General features: G+C 34.5%; 1 long non-coding RNA gene across 1 annotated transcript in view; it reads right to left on the bottom strand.

The window, feature by feature from the left end:
- LOC120886751 (uncharacterized) overlaps positions 1-20,054 on the bottom strand; it is a 94,384-nt gene that overhangs the window by 64,192 nt on the left and 10,138 nt on the right. Inside the window, exons 4-7 of the long non-coding RNA XR_013438618.1 lie at positions 18,799-18,851; positions 18,305-18,440; positions 17,115-17,211; positions 14,960-15,066 (exon numbers count right to left, since the gene is read on the bottom strand). This is a non-coding gene — a long non-coding RNA (uncharacterized LOC120886751). The remainder of the gene's footprint in view (positions 1-14,959; positions 15,067-17,114; positions 17,212-18,304; positions 18,441-18,798; positions 18,852-20,054) is intronic.

Raw genomic sequence — 20,054 nt, 5'->3', positions numbered from 1 at the left:
AAATTCCCAAGTCTTGGAAAATGCAAGGGTAGCCAGATTCAGGAACCTCAATGGTTCCTAAAAGAATTCAATCCAAAGTTTCCTCATTGAGACACATTATAATCAAACTATCAAAAGTCAAAGACAGGGGCTGGTGTTGTACAGAGCTTGCCTAGCACATGTGAGGCACTGGGTTTGATCCTTAGCACCTCATAAAAATAAATAAACAAATAAAATAAAGTTACTGTAACCATCTACAACTAAAAAATAAAAATAAAGACAAAGAGAAAATTCAATTGGGGGAACTGGGAATTGAACCCAGAGGGGCTTTACTGCTGAGCTATATCCCAAAACCTTTTTTAAATGTTTTCTTTTGAGAGCCAGTATCACTAAGTGTCTTAGGGCCTAAGTTGCTGAGACTGGTCTCTAACTTGAGGTTGTTCTGCCTTCGCCTCAGGAACCACTAGGATTCAAAGAGAGAATTCTAAACACAGCAAGAAAAAAATATGTAAATGAATGCACATTAGACTATTAATAGTTTTTTATCAAAAACCTTTCAGGTGAGGAAAGAATGTGAAAACATACTCAAAGTGCTGAAAAAAATGCTAGCCAAGAAATTCATACTTGGCAGCTATGTTTTAGAAATGAAGAAGAAATGAAGTTCTTCCCAGACAAAAAAAAAAGTTGAAGAAATTAATTACCATTAGAGCTTACAAGATATGCTAAAGACAATGCTACAAATGGAAGTGAAGGATGGTATTTGATAGAAAAAATCATGTCAGAGTACAAGACTCATTGGAGAGGCAAATTCATAATCAAACTCATAATATATTCAGTATTTAATTGGTGCTATGTAAATCCTTCAAACTTCTGCTATGAAGGATAAAGTCAAGATGGTCAAAAATAACTACAGTTATAATTAGTCATTAAGGAACACACATTATGCAGAGATATAAATTAAGAAAAAACATAAATGTTGTGAAGATCATAATCTTAATATGTGAATCAGATTGTCACTATCAGATTAAAACAGTCTATTGTAACTATAAAACATTTGTTATCCTATAATAACCACAAAGAAATTACAGCAGATACACAAACAGAAAAGAAAAAGCAATCAAATCTTAGCTTCACAGAAAACTACCAGTCCACAAAGGTAAAAAAACAAAAACAAAAACAAAAACAAAAAAAACAAAAGAACAAGAAAAAAAAGGGCCTAAAATGAAATAATTGACACAGTGGAAATTACAATATTAAGTCCTTAGTTACCAATTAAAATCTCCAACTGCTGTGTATAGTGGCTATATATATATATATATGTATATATATATTTTTTTTTTTTTAATTTTTGAATTAAATTTTATTTTTAATTTTCAGAAGTAAAAAAGTTATAACACTCCATATAAACTGCTAATAAGTCAGTTGATATTAAGTTAACCGCATACACTGTTTTCCTTTTCTTGAAAATAAATATATTTATATCACATCCTTTAAAAAGTACACTAAAGGATACTTATGTTTAACAATTTCTATAACTAAATTCTAATATGTCCATGTTTTTCATGCCACTTGAAATACTCTTATATGTCAATTTAACCTTTTAGAAACATCACTTTTCACAATGAGAAAGCAAAAAATAATATATAATGAATAGGAGCAAGCCTGAATCATTTATTCTCTTTGTCAAAAGATACAGATTAAGTGTGGGGGTCAATATAACCACAGAGACAGACTCTTCTGTTTCTAACTTTTACTTCTGGCTCAGAAAAAAAATAAATGATAATGTATAATCTATTGGTGAATATGACTTAACTATCAAATTCTTCCCTATTTGTAAGGAAAAAAAATAGGTTTAATGTTTAAGAGAAGAATCGGTTTAACACAATTTTGTTATTATCACAATTTAAGAAATGTCCACAGGAACCTCTTGGGAAACAGGTTACTGTACATTCACTCCATTTGGGAGATTAGGCAATCCTAAATCCACATAAGGAAAAAATTCAAAACACATTTTGTCCTCACACATTACTTTTCCTCTGCACAAAGTTCAGATTAAATATCTTTAAAAGATCACTTTTGGATGTCTCCCTCAAGAGCTCACATAATAGAAGCTCGATGCTTAGTGTGATAATGTTAAGAGGTGGTAGTAGTACCTTTAAGAGATGGGCCTAGTGAGAGGTCATTACTGGCCCCTCCCCATTCTCTGGTGTTCTGTCTCACTACCTTCTGTCACACCCTCCTGCATGGATTATGATGTCATCCACTGTGAAGTGACATAGCCAGAGGCCCTTACCAGAGCCAGTACTTGTGGATTTTCAACCTCCAAAATCATGAGTCCTATTTGCAGTTTAAAATATGGTGTTATGATTTTTATTTAAAAATGAAGGTTGCATTTCATTTATATTAAGTTGCTGAAATAGTAAAAGTTGTATTAATCTGTTTTCAGTTGCTATAATGAAATACTCAAGGTTAGGTTACTTATTAAAAAAAAGACATTTATATATATTTTTTTAAAGATCCAATTATATGCTTCCTAAAAAGAATGAATCATTTCACTTGTAAAGACACACATAGGTTGAAAGTGAAGGGATAGAAAATGATATTCCGAGCATTTTATAAACCAAAAGAGAACAAGAGTAACAATAATTACATCAGATAAAATTGGTTTTAGTCATAAACTGTAAAAAGACAAAAGGTAGGTTATTATAATCGTCCCAGGTATGTGTGGGAGAATTAGATCCAAGAACCTCTAGAGACAATAAAATTTATGAATGATCAGGCCACTTATGTACAATACATAGTATTTTTATATAACCTAGGCATCTTCTTCCATAAATTTTATTTTTCCATATTTTTATTGGTGTATAAAACTTGCACATAATGGTAGGATTTGTTGTTACATATTTGTACATGTACACAATATAATAATAAAATTTGATCATTATTATTCTCTAGTATTTTCCTGTTCCTTCCCCTCTGCCCACCTTCTATGTGCTTTCAGTCTACTGATATCCCTTCAATTTTCATATCTCTGCTCACCTTTATTTTCTGTTTTCCTTTCTTGCTGCCACATTTGAGAGAAAAATATATGACCCTTTACTTTCTGAGTTTGGCTTATTTTGCTTAACAATGTTCTTAAGTTCCTTCCATTTTCCTGCAAATTACATAGTTTAATTTTTTATAGCTAAATAAAACTTCATTGTCTATATGTATATCTATATGTGTATACACCACATTTTCTTTATCCATTCATCCATCGATAGATACCTAAGCTGGTTCCATAGTTCAGCTACTGTGAATTGTGTTGCAATAAACATGGATATGCACATATTGCTATAATATGATGACTTTAATTATTTAGGATAAATACTAAGGAGTGAGTATAGCTGGGTCATATAGTGGTTCCATGCCTAGTCTTCTGAGAAACATCCATATTTATTTCCCTAGTTACTGGTCTTTCAACTACTTTTAAATAATTTCTATATTAATTATAATACCTAGTAAAACAAATAATATTATGTAAACAGTTTTTACACTATATTGCTTGTGGAACAATTACCAGAAAAAAAATGCATATGATTAATCTTCAGGACACATAAAGAACTCAAAAAACTTAACAAATAAACCCTACAAGTAACCCAATCAATAAATGGGAAAAACAACAACAACAACAACAACAACAACAACAACAAAACCAACTGAAGATAACAAAGAAATACATATGGTCAACAAATATATGAAAAAAATGTTCAATTTCTCTAGCAATTAGAGAAATGATTATTATAACTACACTGAAATTTTACTTCACTCCAGTCAGAATGGCAATTATCAAGAATACAACAATGATAAATGTTGGCAAGGATATAGGGGGAAAGGCACACTTATACATTGCTGGTGGGACTGCAAATTTGTGTAACCACTATGAAAAGCAGTATGGAGACTCCTCAGAAAATCTGGAATAGAACCACCATCTGACCTGGTTATCCCACTCCTCAGTTTATAACTAAAGTACTTAAAATCAGTATACTACAGTGATGCAGCCATGTCGATGTTTATACCATCTCAATTCACAATAGCTAAACTATGGAACCAACCGAGATGCCCTTCAACAGATGAATGGATAAAGAAAATGTGGTACATATACACAATGGAATATTACTTAGCCTTAAAGAAGAATGAAACTATGGCTTTTGTAGGTAAATGCTGGAACTAGAGAATATTAACAAAATGAAATAAACCAATCCCCCAAAACTGAAGGCCAAATGTTTTCTCTGATATGCTGGTGCTAACATACAATAAGGGGGTGAATACAGATTCAGTGGATAAGACAGGGGAATTAAGGAAGGAAGGGAGGGTGGGAATAGAAAAGACAGTACAATGAGTCAGACATAATTGTTATGGTTTGGATGTGAGGTGTCCCCCAAAAGCTCACATGTGGGACAATGCAAGAAGGGTTAGAGGAGAAATTATTGAGTTGTAAGCATCATAACCTAATCAGAGACTTAATCTCCTGATAGGGATTAACTGAGTGGTAACTGAAGTGGCAGGATATGGCTAAAGGAGGTGAGAATTGGAACATGGCCATGGGGTATATATTTTGTATCTTGAGAGTGGACATTCTCTCTACTTTCTGATCACCATGATGTGAGCTGCTTCCCTCTGCCACACTCTTCTGCCATGATGTTTCCCCTCACCTCCACCCCCAAGGAATGGACTCTGTTGTCTATGGATTGAGACGTCTGAAACTGTGAGCCCTGACATAAACTTTTCCTCCTTTAAAATTGTTATGGTCAGATCCTTTAGTCACAGCAATGAAATAGCTGACTAAAACAAGAACTTTCCTATGTTCATATATAAATTCGTGAACAGTGAAACTTCATATCATGTACAACCACAAGGTGGGATCCTAATTAGAACAAGTATACTCCATGTATGTATAATATGTCAAAATACACTCTAGTGTCATGTATATCTAAAAAGAACAAATGAAAATGTAAATAAAATTTAAAAAATTTTGCATACTGGAAATTTAGAAAATGCATGTATACGTTCAGTACACATGCAATTGTTTCCAAGTATTTATAATTCATCATTGGTTAAATCCACAAATATTTAGGCCATCCATATATACTAATAAAGGTGTCTATTCATGAAGAGGATGTAAGAATTTTAAATACATATATGTATGTATATATACATATATATGCATATATAATATTTAGGCACACCTAACACTGTAGCACCCAAATATATAAAGCAAATATTATTAGAACTAGACAGAGAGGTAAATTGCAATACAAGAATACTAGAAGATTTCCACACCCTGCTTTCAGAAATAGATAGATAATTCAGAGAGAAAGTTGACAAAGAAACATCAGATTTAAATTATAGTCTAGACCAAATGGACATAGCAGACATTTATAGAACACTACATCTAACAGCTGCACACATTCCTCTAAACCACACATGGAATATTCTCCAAGATAAGTCATATGATGGGACACAAAGAAATTCCTACCAATTTAAGAGAGAGATCATTATCAACTATATTACCTGACTACAATGATATAAAACTAACTTTCAATAATGAGGAAAACTGTAAAACTTTATAAACACATGAAAATTAAACAATGTGCACCTGATTAACTGATAGCTACTTGAAGCAGTCAGAAATATTGTGGAGGCAGTACTATTCAGCCTTAAAAAGATGGAAATTCAGAGCTGGGGATGTGGCTCAAGCGATAGCGCGCTTGCCTGGCATGCGTGCGGCCCAGGTTCGATCCTCAGCACCACATACAAACAAGATGTTGTGTCTGCCAGAAACTAAAAAAATAAATATTAAAAAATTCTCTCTCTCTCTCTTTCTCTCTCTCTCTTAAAAAAAAGATGGAAATTCTCCTGTTTGTGATGACATATGAAGCTAGAGAACATTATGTTAAATAATCCAGACAAGAAAGACAGAAGTCAGAATCATTCTACTGTTTTTCCCCATCCCATTCCTGCTCTCTTCCATTCATTTCCCTTTGTCTACTGATATTTCTTAAATTCTTTTTTTAACCCCTCCTCTTACTTTGGATTAACTTCCAACTTCTGCATATCAGGGAAAGCATTAGACCTTTGACTTTTGGGGACTATCTTATTTCAATTAGCATGATAGTTTCCAGTTCTATACATTTACATAATTTTACAATTATATCAAAATGAATCACATTGTTATGTATAGCTAAAAAGAACCAGTTAAAAAAAGACATGGCTGCCTGATCTCAACAATAAAAATTTGATTTCTTTGAAGTAGAGAGTAGAATGGTTGTTACCAGAGTTTGGAGGTGCTAGGAAGAATGTGTGGGGGGAGATATTTGCTCAAGAATGCATAATTATGATTACATAGGAGAATTAAAGTTAAGAGAACTGTGGCAAGCATGGTGGTGCCTACCAGTTATCTCACACCTCACAAGTCTGAAGCAGGAGGATCACAAGGCCTGTCATAGCGGACTTAGTGAGTCCCTTAGCAACTCAATGACCCTGACCCTGTCTCAAAATGAAATTAAAAAAAAAAGTTCTTGGGCTGGGGTTGTGGCTTAGTGGTAGAGCACTTGCCTGGCATGTGTGAGGCCCTGGGTTCAATCCTCAGCACTGCATATAAATTAATTAATTAATTAAACAAAAGATCCATTAAAAAAAAGTTCTAGAAGTATAGCTCAGTGACAGAGCACTTCTGGTATCAATCAACACACAAATAATGAAAGAGTGTGAAAGAGAAGAGAGATCTGTTTTGCAGCAAGGTGACTATATTTAATGATAGTATAGTGTATATTGTATTCTTGACAAATTCAAAGATATTCAAACATATGTTGGGTATTCTCACCACAAAAATAATAACTATGTGAGGTAATTAATTTTTTAACTTGAAAAATATAGCCATTCCACAATGCATACATACTTCAAAACATCCTAGTGCAGCACTGGGACTGTAACGCAGGGGTAGAGAACTTGCCTAATATGCAGGAGGGCATGGGTTTGATCCTCAGCAACACAAAGAAAAAATAGCTGAAAAACAAATACATAAAATACTATCCATTTAAAAACTGAAAATAAAAAAATCTAAGAAATTCTGGAAAATAGAGGAATACAAAGGAGGAATGAAAGAACCAGAACAACAAATAGAAAATAATAAGCAAGGGAGATATTAATCCAAGTATAAACATTATCACTGTGAATATCAAGGGTTTAAAAGTACTAATCAACTAATCAAAGGAGAGAGATTGTCAGTTTACATCAACTAAGAAGATCCAACTACATGTTGTCTAGAAGAAACTCACGTTAAATGGAAGATGGTGTTATGGTTTAGATGTAATGTCCCCTAAAAGCTCATGTGTGAGACAATGCAGGAAGGTTTGGGGGAGAAATGATTGGGTTATAGTCATAGCCTAATCAGTGAGTTAATCCCTGAGGGGATTAACTGAAGTGGTAGGGTGCTGCTGGAGGATATAGGGATTGGGGTATGGCTTTGGGGTATATATTCGTATCTGGTAAGTGGAGTATTTCTCTCTGTTTCCTGATGCCATGTGAGCTTCTTCCCTCTGCCACCCTCTTCCACCATGATGTTCAGCCTCACCTCAAGCCCTAAGGAATGGAGCCTTCTGTCTACCTCTGAAACTGAGTTCTCAAATAAACTTTTCCTCCTCTATAGTTGTTCTGGTCAGATCCTTTAGACACATCAGTGAAAACGATGACCAAAACAGATAGATATAAATTAAAAGTAAATGAACATAACCGAATATAAAATAATAAAAAGGCAAGAGGACCTATACTAATTTCAAAAAGAGCAGAGTTTAAGGTAAGAAATGTTATCCAGAATAAAGGCATTATATAATGATAAGTTGATCAGTTTCTAAGAATATATTACAATCTCAACATGCAGGTGTCTAAAAACAATAGGTCAAATAAAGAGAAAAAAGCTGATGTGGCTGTGTCAATGTAATATGCCGATTTTAAATTATTTGGATATACACCAAGGACATATAATATTCTCATATACATATAAGAAAACATCACAGTGAATCCAACAATCATACAAGAATGGAATCCTAACTAAAATAAGATATATTCCATGCTTCATAATGATATCAAAATGGATTCTACTGTCATATATAACTAAATAGAACCAATAAATAAATAAAAAGAATATAACTAAGAACACTCTTAATGAGGAGTACATGATCTACATGAACTCTTAAAACTTTTGTAACAAATAAAATGACAAAAGTATGTCTTAATTATTTTCCTTTAAATGATGTAAATATGTCCATTTTTCATAAATTGGTTTTAAGGTTACAAAAGAGAATTGCCAGGAGAGATAGATGAATTTGTCATATTTGCAAGACACTATGCACCAAGGAAGGACATTAAGGTCCAAGTGTTGTGAAACAATGACTTAGCTCTACTATTGTCTCAGCTTAGTGCTTCCAGAGAGTTTGCAGGATGTGATGTGATGAGGATCTTGGCAGCCCTTCTGTTTTGAAAAGATGGAGAAGAAAACATTTGATTCCTGACTTTCTGAATCTGGCTTATTTTACTTAGTATGTTCTCTAGTTTCATCCATTTGCCCACAAATGACATAATTTCATTCTTCTTCAAGGTTGAGTAAAACTCCATTGTATATGTATATCACATTTTCTTTATCCAAACTATAGGAAATAATCTAGTAAAAAGTAAAGAGATTTCACAAAATAAAAGGGAGACCAATAGAATATAGAAAGAGGATCAAGTGGGAAGAAAGAGGGGAGGGAATGGGAAAGGACTGGGAAATAAAATCTACAAATTTCTGCTGTGTACATGTATAACTATGCCACAATGAATCTTATATACTCATATATACATAAATTATAATTATTAATTATAATAACAGATACATTGCTGGTGGGACTGCAAATTAGTACAAACACTATGGAAAGCAGTATGAAGATTCCTCAGAAAACTTGAAATGGAACCACCATTTGACCCAGCTATCCCACTCCTTGGTTTATACCTGAAGGACTTAATATCAGCATAGTACAATAATGCAGCTCAATTCACAATAGCAAAACTATGGAACCAAGCTAGGTGTCCTTCCATAGGTGAATAGATAAAGAAAATGTGACATATTATTGTAATATTACTCTGCTTTAAAGAAGAATAAAACTATGGCTTTTTCCAGTAAATAGATGGAGCTGGAGAATATCAATGCAAAGCAAAATAAGCCAATCCCAGAAAACCAAAAGCTAATATGAGGATGCTGATTCACAATAAGTGGAGAGGAACACTAGAGAAGAATAGTTTTACCTTAGATTATGTAGAGGGAGGTGAAGGGAGGGAAGAGGAGGGATGTGGGGATAGGAAGACAGTAGAACATTATTACTGTGTGTGTGTGTATATATATATATAACTACAAGACCAATGTGATTCTACAACATGTACACTCAGAAAAGAATTTATACCCTATCTATGTATGATATATCAAAGAGCATAAATGCATTCTACTGTCATGTATAACTAATTAAATAGAAAAAAATAGAAAAAATAATAACAGAAGGCAGATTAGTAGAGTTAGTAGATCAGGTGAAGAGAGGAAGAAAGGAAAGGGACAGTAAAGGGGAAAGAGATTTATCCAAATATGTTATGTGCACATATAAATGTGGCATAATGAATCCCACTATTTTGCATAATTAGAATGCACTGATAAAAAATAAAAAAGAAAAGATGGAGCAGACAGTCTGGACTGCAAGGTGGTCCAAAGGCACCAAGTCATTCTCTATATCCAATGTTAGAAAGGGGAAAAAGTAATCATGCCAGCTTCAATGCAGAAAAGGTTGATATGTGCCATCATTTCTCCACTGTGACATGGGTCTCATAAATAAATAAAAGAGCAGTCCAGAATAAAAAAAAAGCAAAAACACAGGAGAAGCCATTTGAAAGAATTTGGCCTTTGACCCTTTCATGGTATTCCTGACTGCAAAGAGACATGACATGGCCCATCTTGCCACAAGCTCAAGCAAGAAAGAGAAAGAGGATCAAGTGGGAAGAAAGAGGGGAGGGAATGGGAAAGGACTGGGAAATAAAATCTACAAACTTCTGCTGTGTACATGTATAACTATGCCACAATGAATCTTATATACTCATATATACATAAATTATAATAAGGATGAAGGAAATGATGCCTGGAATACAACCTGCTTTTCCTATGACTTATCATTCTTATGTTGGCTGAAAAACTTGTAAAATTATGAAATAATTCAATCGAGTCTTCTATTTATAATTGTGGACCATGATTATTATCAAAAAGAAGGAAAAACCAGGAATACCAATTTTATCAGCTTGTTTCCCTCTAAAATCTCTGGGAGGAAAATTATTATGAAAATGAAATTTCTTAATAACAAGACTGTTACTTTTGCATAAATAGAAAAAAATAATTAAAAAATAGAAGCAAGATATAAAACATACACACATATATAAATAAGAAGATAATATATGAGGAAATAGTGGGAAAATAGGATTCTAATAAGTGTTTTAGGAATTTGTATATATGTTGCTGGAAATATAATCCACCCTTACCCTCATATTATGCAAAAATACATTACAGATAAATCATACTCCTAAATATGAAAACAACACTGTCTTTAGAACCTAACTTAGGAAAATTATTTCATGATCATTGTGAAAAGTAAAAATTCTTAAACTAAGCCTAGATATTATGTGCTATATAAAAGATATTCTAACGCAGTTGAAGAAGGTAGACTCTGGAGACAGTCTGGGTCAGGTTCAAGTTCTAATATTCTGTTCTTGTAAGGCATTAACTCAGATTCAGAATTGCACCCTGGGTGTGGTAAAAGGAACCTACCTATTGATATGTTTTCAGGATTGAATGAACTAATATATAAATTTTGTAGAATTAGAGAAGGCGTATACTAACCACTAAGTTAGGAGTTACCAATGTCAACAGCTTTTGAATCCTGGACAACTTGTTCATTCTAGAAACAGGTCTTAGTCATATTTGACATGATTTGTGGCTCTCTACTTCCTTCTAGTTCCTCAAGGAGTTTGATTCAGATATCTACCTTATACAATCTTGCTACTGGATTGTATGGTTTAGATGTAAGTTATCCCCCCAAAGCCCATGTGTGAGACAATGCAAGAAGGTTTAGAAGTAAAATGATTGGGTTATAAGAAACTTAACATGATCAGAATATTAATCCTCTGATAGATATTAACTAAGTGGTAACTATAGACAGGTAAGGTATGGCTAGAGGAGGTGAGTGGATGGGGATGTGTCTTTGGGGGAGTGTATTTGTCCCAGTTCACCTGAGTGCTTTCTGATTCCTGTGCCATGTTTCCAGCTGCTTTCCTCTGGCACACTCTTCTGCCTGATGTTCTGCCTCACCTCAGACCTGAAGGAATAGAGTCACTGTGTAGGGACTAAGACCTCTGAAACTGTGAGCCCCCAAACAAACTCTTGCTCCTCTAAAATTGTTCTTATTAGGTCTTTTGATTACGGTGGCAATAAAACAAAAAAGCAAAACAAAAAACAGAGACATCTAGAAACAACTTTCTTCTTAATTGACCCAGTAACCCAAATACCCTAGGTGGACTGTATATATGGGTAACAGCGACAACTTCTCAGCCATAGTATGACTCCATGGAATTCACATTTGTTTCCTCTAAGCCAAACAGTGAGAAATCCCCAGGTGGAACCTTCAAGGGTAACATCCTGGACCCCAATAAGGCTCTAACCTATTCTTCTCGCTTTCTTTTTAACCTTCACCCACTGGTTGAGTACATGCCATTTCTAGAAGGCTCCCACTTCCCCTTTGCCTGTGAAGCATGCTACCCTGTTTTCTCTGTAATCTGTAAATACGATGTTGCTTGTTATTTAATCTGTTTCATCAAGTTGCCTCCTCAGTGTCTTACTTTATGCAAACCCCAGAAACTAAATTCTTCTTCATTAAGAGCTCTCCTAGAGAGTGGCTGTGTTGGTAGGGATGAACTGGAGGTAGCTCACACAAGAGCCACAATTGTATCTGTCATAATAACCAAGTTTCTTGTGAGAAGTACAACTCATTGAAAGTCACATGCTTAGACATTAGCCTGCCGATCAGAATAAGACGTATTCTGTGAAAGACACAGTGTAAACATGAACATCCCCCAGAATTCTGGGGGAAGGACTAGCATGTATTACCACTCAAGAGCAAACTAGAAATAGCAAAAAAAAAAAAAAACCCTGTATCTTAACAATTTCTGCCATTACTTTAGAAACATGAGCTATGCTTCTTGTAAACTGTGTTCCAAATTCAAGTTTAATCCATGACTTTTGTATAGATACTTTTTTCTCTTTTCCATTCAGTTTTCTAGACTACTCAGGTTCTTTTTTGGCTTGCTTTTGTTTTGTTTTGATGGTTGGTTGGTTTATTGGTTGGTTTTACAGTGCCAGGAATCCAAACTAAAGCCTTGCATATGCTGGGTAATTTCTCTACCACTGAGCTCACTCTCAATTCTAATAAGTCGAATGGTGATCATACAAATCACCTGATGATTAATTACTGCAGAAATAGATACATTATTGTACTTAAAATGTTTTGCTCTGTCCCATCACTACTATTGCCAATTTTGGGTGCATTAAAATTGGAATGGGCTTTGATGTTTTCTCAAAACTATATGGAGTGAAACAACAACTCACATAATATAAGAGTCAGTATACTGGCTGTATTTTTACTTTGCATTTGAGGCTGAAGAAACCCTCAATAAACAGAAAATTCTGATCTTCTTATGAGTCAGGTTTCTATTCATATAGTATGTACTAAAAGTATATGTTGTATACTATATACTATATATATATATATATATATATATATATATATATATATATATATATATATGACAAGGTAGTTTGTTTTCCCCTCCTATGTGATCTGAATTTGGGAAGTCTGCAATGGCATGTTTCTCAAAATTATTGTAGCCACTCCAGGCTCTGGGAATTATGGGACACAATATCTTCCATGCTATCAGAGAGTCATGTGTGGGAACTGGGTGCTCAGCACTGTGTCTTCTGTGTCTCTGAAATCATATTAGTACAATTCTATGTCTACACCTGTTATCTACTAACACTGACCACTTAAATCTAGTGTATCATCAGTAGACATTTTGAAAAAGAGCATTCCTTGTACAAATATATTTCTTCCTCACATATGTCCTGCCACTCTTCCCTTTTATAAAGAGCTTATTGAAGAACAATTCAGAGCACATATCATGATGCTTTATAACATATGCATTGAAATGAAGAAGAAAAGGAAATTTGACAATCCCTTACCTTTTATAGTAACTCTAGTTAAAATAATATGAATAGATAGATTCTCCCATATGGGGGTATAGAAAAAGGAAAGATAGTGGAATGAATCTGACATAACTTTCCCATGTAAATATATGAATATGCCATATGATCTCACCATTGTGTACATCCTCAAGACTAAGGTCATCTAAAAAGAGCATGCTACAGGGACACTGCTACATCGATGTTCATAGCAGCACAATTCACAATAGCAAGACTGTGGAAGCAACCTAGATGCCCTTCAATAGACGAATGGATAAAAAAAAAATGTGGCATTTATACACAATGGAGTATTACTCTGCATTAAAAATGACAAAATCATAGGGAAATGGATGGCATTAGAGCAGATTATGCTAAGTGAAGCTAGCCAATCCCTAAAAAACAAATGCCAAATGTCTTCTTTGATATAAGGAGAGTAACTAAGAACAGAGTAGGGAAGAAGAGCATGAGAAGAAGACTAACATTAAACAGGGATGAGAGGTGGGAGGGAAAGGGAGAGATAAGGGAAATTGCATGGAAATGGAAGGAGACCCTCAGGGTTATACATAATTACATACAAGAGGAAGTGAGGGGAAAAGGGAAAAATAATACAAGGAGGAGAAATGAATTACAGTAGAGGGGGTAGAGAGAGAAGAGGGGAGAGGAGGGGAGGAGAGGGGGGGATAGTAGAGGATAGGAAAGGCAGCAGAATACAACAGACATGAGTATGACAATATGTAAATCAATGGAAGTGTAACTGATGTGATTCTGCAATCTGTATACGGGGTAAAAATGGGAGTTCATAACCCACTTGAATCAAAGTGTGAAATATGATAAAAAAAGACTGAGGTCATAATTATAAGATATATTCTATGTTTGTATAATTACATCAAAATTGATTCTACTATCATGTATAACTAAAAATAACTGATAACATTTTTAAAAATGATTTAAAATTTAAATGAAGCTGTTCTTTCTCAAGGAGTAAATATTATTTTTGAAGGGTGAAAAATGTTTGTGAATCAAAATCACTTATAATAACAGCCCTAGAAATCTTCTATCTTGATCTCAGAAGTGAGAAATATGTTCAAAGTCAGCAGCTATCTTTCACTCCAGGTCTCCAGGCTGTAGGGAATAGTTTTTTCATTGAAGCTATGAATGAATAAGGAATTGAGAATAGAATGATATGGTATAGTCTGTGATTATGGACTCTGTGGATGCCCATGGACTGCAAGGTGCAGTCCCGGGGCTGTGCAGTCTTTGTAGATATGGGTCCTGGACATAGCCCTGATGCTGTCCATCAGACAGCTGTGACTATGCACAGGGAGGGGTGAGTGGGAAATCCTCCCTGCTGTGGGTTTTTTGTTTATCCAGTACATGTGTAGAGTTCTTATTCACCTGTTCCCACCTCTTAAGTCACTGCATGGAGGGTTGGGCATATGGATCTATGGAGGGCTGGGCATATGTTGTTATTATGTTGTTCTTTTCTAACAGAATTTCTCTATCAGTGTAAACATTCTGAATCACTCTCTGTCTTTATCTGCCAAAAATATGATGATGTCTCAGTTTTCACTCCCAGGTCTGTAAAAGCAAGAACTGGACTACAACACGATGTTTATGAAATTTAAAAAAAATCCAGCTTACCTGAAAACATCATGATTCATATTCTGTTGCTTCTGGTATCTGTGATGGGTACTGCAATCCATGGCATGTCCAAAGAATGCATGGTTCAAAAGAATTCATGATGGAATCTGTAAAATAAAATAATTAAATTATCATAGGTGTTTTTCAAAGAGTAAAGTCGTCTTCTGAAAACTTGAAGGAAAATTTGTACCAAGGAGTGTAAAATATAAACTATGTAAGAATATAAACTATGTTCCCCATTATTGAAATTTCTCATTCTTTGCATAATAGGTTTCTTCTAAAACTTTATTGATGGGATCATGCACACAAACTGATATGTATATAAATGTTTGAAAATTCGATGAGACAGACACCTAGCTGTTAAGAAGTGGCTACTGACACTTAATGTGACACCTAAGTAATGAGGAGTATGATGAGGTATAGGAAAAGGGGCAATTCCTGGACCTTGATGGAGTCCTCCTTAAGCAGGCACTCTTGTGTTTGGAACAGTGGATCATAAGGGAAGGGGCCTTGTTATTCTCTCTCTACACATTAATTCTGTTCTAGAGTGCAAGGGGTTTTGTTTTTATAGTTGATGTAGGACTGAGTTTTAAAGGTTTTTTTGTTACTAAATTATTACTTAGGTTTTCAATTTTGTAATAATTTTAGATTTAGATAATGTTATAAAAATAGGATGGAGTTTCTTTTATCTTCTTGTAATATTAACATCTTCCATAGAATCTTTATAATAAATGAGAAATCAATAATGGTTACAAAACTATTGAAAATATTTTTTCATATGCGTGCTAATCAAGTTTTAGTTACTGTGACAAAATACCTAGGAAAATCAACTTAAAGGAGAAATGATTTATTTTGCTCATGGTTTATAGGTTTCAGTTTATTGTTGGCTGACTCCATTGCTGTGGACCTCTGATGAGGCAAAACATCATAGCAGAAAGGGCATGGGAGACCAGAACTGGTCACTTCATGGTGGCTGGAAAGCAGAGATTGAAAGAGCCTGTGGACAAGAAATACCCTTGTAGGTCATGAACCCAGTGACTTACTTCCTCTACCTAGGCCCCACCTTCTACAGTTTCCATAATCTCACAATAATGTCATTAATTCATGGATGAAGACGGATCTCTCATTATCCTATTGCTTCCTAAAATCCCCACCTCTGATCACTGCTACACTGGGAGCCAATTCTTCAACTCACTGAGCATTTGGAGAACATTTCAAATTCATACCATAACAGTATTTTATCTGGCGTTCTGCTAATGTAATTTTTAGGTTCTAGGATCTAATCCAACATACTGTGTTGCATTTAGTTTTTAGATACATTACCTATATACATTGTTGTACAAAAAATTACCACATAAATTAGTGGGTTAAGAAAGAAACATACTCTATAACAATTTTTATGAGACCAGGATCAAGATGCAGATAATAGTTAATGCTGACCCAAATATAAGACTTAAACCACAAAACCTGTAGAAGAGAACATAGAACTGAATTTCCATGACCTTATGTTAAATAAATGTTTTCTGACACCAACCAAACAACTAACGAGGAAAATAGATAAACTGAAATTTATTTGATCAGAACTTAAAACTCTTATGATTCCAAATACAGTATCAAAAAGTAAAAATATAGCGCAAATAACAAGATGTCACCCAATGATGCCCACCTTTTGGTATGCACACTGTGTATTCTGTCTCCTTCCCAAGAGTGTGGTGAAACTGGAGATGGCTTTTAAAATAACAGGCTATTTAAAGGGTAAGGAATATCACTTGGGTGGTTATGGTACATAAGACTGAGATTCTTTTGCTATAAACTCTCCCCTCTGATAGCTTTGATGAGGCTTTATGCCATGTGGGAAATGTCTACAAGTCAAAGAACTGAATCCAGCCTCTGGTCAATAATCAGCAAGGAACAGAGGCCCTTGGTCCTATAGCCTACTTACAGTTTTCCATATTAAATTTAGAAATAATACAAGTTGTTTCAAATAACACTATATTGTTCCAGATATAATGTACCTTATTATAACAAAATAATCCTAATTCCTCACTCTCATAGCTTGTATCATTGATATCTTTCTTTAACATATTATCTTTAATATATTGTTTCACACCAAACAACAATAATTTAGAGGAAGAAAAATTTATTTGGGGCTCACGGTTCAGAGATGGCCAACACCATTGTTCTGCGCCCAAGGTGAGGAAGCACATCATGGGGGAAGGACCCACCAGAGGAAAACTGTTCAGCTCAGCAGGCTTGGAAAGGAGAGATAGAGAGAGAAAGAGAGAGAAAGAGAGAGAGAGAGTCAGTTGGGGGAAGAGTCACAGGGAAGGTGCACCATTGCAGGGTACACCTCCAGTGACCCACTTCCTCCAGTCAAGCCCCACCCCCCCTACAGTTACCACTCAATAAATCCGTTCGAAGTAAGATGGACTGACTAGGTTACTGCTCTCATAACCTAATCATTTTACCTCTGAATATTCCTGCACTAACAGGAGCTTTGAGAGTTAATTCATGTCTAAATCATAACATTTGTATACATGCCCCTATGTATGGATATATCAGGGATAAGGAATTACATCACATAAGTTTAAAGGAGTCAACCAACTCTCCATGACAGTATAACAATCCTTATCATGCATACACCCAACAGCAGTAGATCAGAATCCTTGAAGTAGAAACACATATAATCTCAAAAAGAAATAGATGAATCCATTACAATAGCAGGAGACTTCAACATCTATCTATTAGTGATGGACAGATCTAGCATACAGAAAATAAGGACAGAGTTGAGAGCAATAATACATGAATCTCCTAAGAAAACTTGAGATAATAACATTTTAAGTAAATGAATACAAAAATGTATCTGGTCAAGATTTGTAGAATATGAAGAAAGCAGAGCTTAGGGGTCTTAGGTACCTCAATAGCTGGTACCACATCAAAACAAAACAAAACAAAAAAAATAAAGCACCAAATGCATGTTTTAAGAAAGAAAAATATTTACAACATGCCAAATTAAACCTTTCCTTAAGAGAAACCCAGAATCCCTGATGGTAACATTAACTTCCAAAAATTTAAAGATGCTCTTTATTTGACTTGGCATCCACAAAGTATCAATACTCTGGTTACTGCCTACATCACATAAATTTTTAACAAATACTACCCCGTCAAGAGGAGTTTAGACAGATCTAAATTATTTAGATTAATTTCATAGCACTTGAATGTTTTTGAATCTCAAAGATGTACCTGTAGGAATCCTCTTTCACTAGAGAGTGCTCATCTTAACACTGGCAAGGTTGCACTACTATGTTCACATAGCAGGCTCTAAGCAAGTACTCATCTGCTTACTGGATCCATGAATTGTCTCTATCCTCTTCTTGCTTTTGCTTCTTGGGTTGTTTCAGGTGAGGAAATCCATGTTCAGCCTGTGTTGAGGAATACCATCTTCACAAACCAGAACACATAGCATCTATTCACGTACAGACTGTGAGAAGAGTGTCAAAGGTTCAGCCTAAAACAATGTACATGAACTTATCAACTAACTAATAGAAATGTAAATCAGTTATTGATAAAGTCAATGCAAAGTGTCATCTAAAGAGACACAAGAAGATAAACTTTTTTGAAATAATTCACAAGTTAATAAAGAAAATAAAAGTGTTCAAGTCCCTATTGAAAACACAAGAGAGCAAAAATATGTGCTTCCTGGAGACATATATACACATTTCTGAGTGGCATTTTTATACCACTACAAACAATTTTAATATTCACTCATCAAAGAGTAAGAAAATAATATATACCTATACTATGGGACATCTGTAAAAGAAAATGTCATGAATACTTACAAAAAATGAGAAGGTGGCAATCCAGGACTCTAGCCAAAGCTTATAGTTCTTGCCTAAGGAGAAAAGCAAAAAATATGATGAAGTGTATATGTACAGTAACTAAGTGGTATGCCTCTGTATTCAGGGAGTCTCAGTGTTATGTCCACATTAATACTGTTCTTATAAATATTTCATAATTTAAAAATATCTAGCTGCATAATGAAACCATCTACAGATATTCTTATGCATGAGACCCTGAACACATTTTCCTTGTTTTTCTTAAAAAAAAATCATCGTCCCGGGCTGGGGATGTGGCTCAAGTGGTAGCACCCCTGCCTAGCATGCATGAGGCACTGGGTTCAATTCTCAGCATCACATAAAAACAAAATAAAGATATTGTGTCCACCTAAGCAAAAATTTAAAAAAATAAATATTAAAAAATCATCATCCTTCTCATTTTCAACCAAAGATATTTAGAAGAAGTTTCATAACAACTAAAATAGATAATGTATAACATCTATCTCTCCAAGTAAACTGATATTCCAATTTAATTAAGCAATGACAGAAATTTGAAAAGATGAAAATAGTTTAAAGAAATAAAAATAAATAAATAAATAAATAAAAATGTTGGAAAAATGCATTTTTAAACACAAATAAAAGCAATAACTTGCAACACAAAAATGCAAAATTTGGTTGTAGACAATATTTATGTGACCAAACATGAAAATATATGTGCAAGTGTAAACACATGCTGTCAGCATACAAAACAAAGATGAACATGACAAGGCAAGGCCTGAAGCAGTAATGTGCTGTTGTTCAGCAAGCAGAATAATTTTTTAAATGCCATTCTTTTTACAAATAATCTGAATTCCATATTTAATCCCAGAGAGAGTGTAGGGACAGCTGCACTTGCCTATGCAGACCCCACAGAAACACTTAGCTCAGCTGTCTTTGTGGGCATGGTCTGGAGAGGACCCACTGGATTCTCTGGACTTGAGCTGGAGAGCATGAAGGTTTCTGTACAGGCTCCTGACCTTCTAGTTTTCGTCTGGGCACTATTAATGTTTCTAAGACTCCAAAAAATAAATAAGGGAAGAAAAAAGAGTAGGTGAGGCATCAACAAAATTACTGAAAAAAAAGAAAAAAGGAGAAATTATGTTGCCTAAGATAAACAAGAACATTAGGAAAGTGCCAATAGTGATATTCAAAAGTTCTAAGCCCTTCTCTTCACTCAAGGTACAGCTCAGAATACTGGTATAGATGCAAATCATGCGTTG

Source organism: Ictidomys tridecemlineatus, chromosome 5 (assembly GCF_052094955.1).
Source record: "Ictidomys tridecemlineatus isolate mIctTri1 chromosome 5, mIctTri1.hap1, whole genome shotgun sequence".
Lineage (NCBI taxonomy): Eukaryota > Metazoa > Chordata > Mammalia > Rodentia > Sciuridae > Ictidomys > Ictidomys tridecemlineatus.
This window is presented reverse-complemented; position numbering and strand designations above follow the sequence as displayed.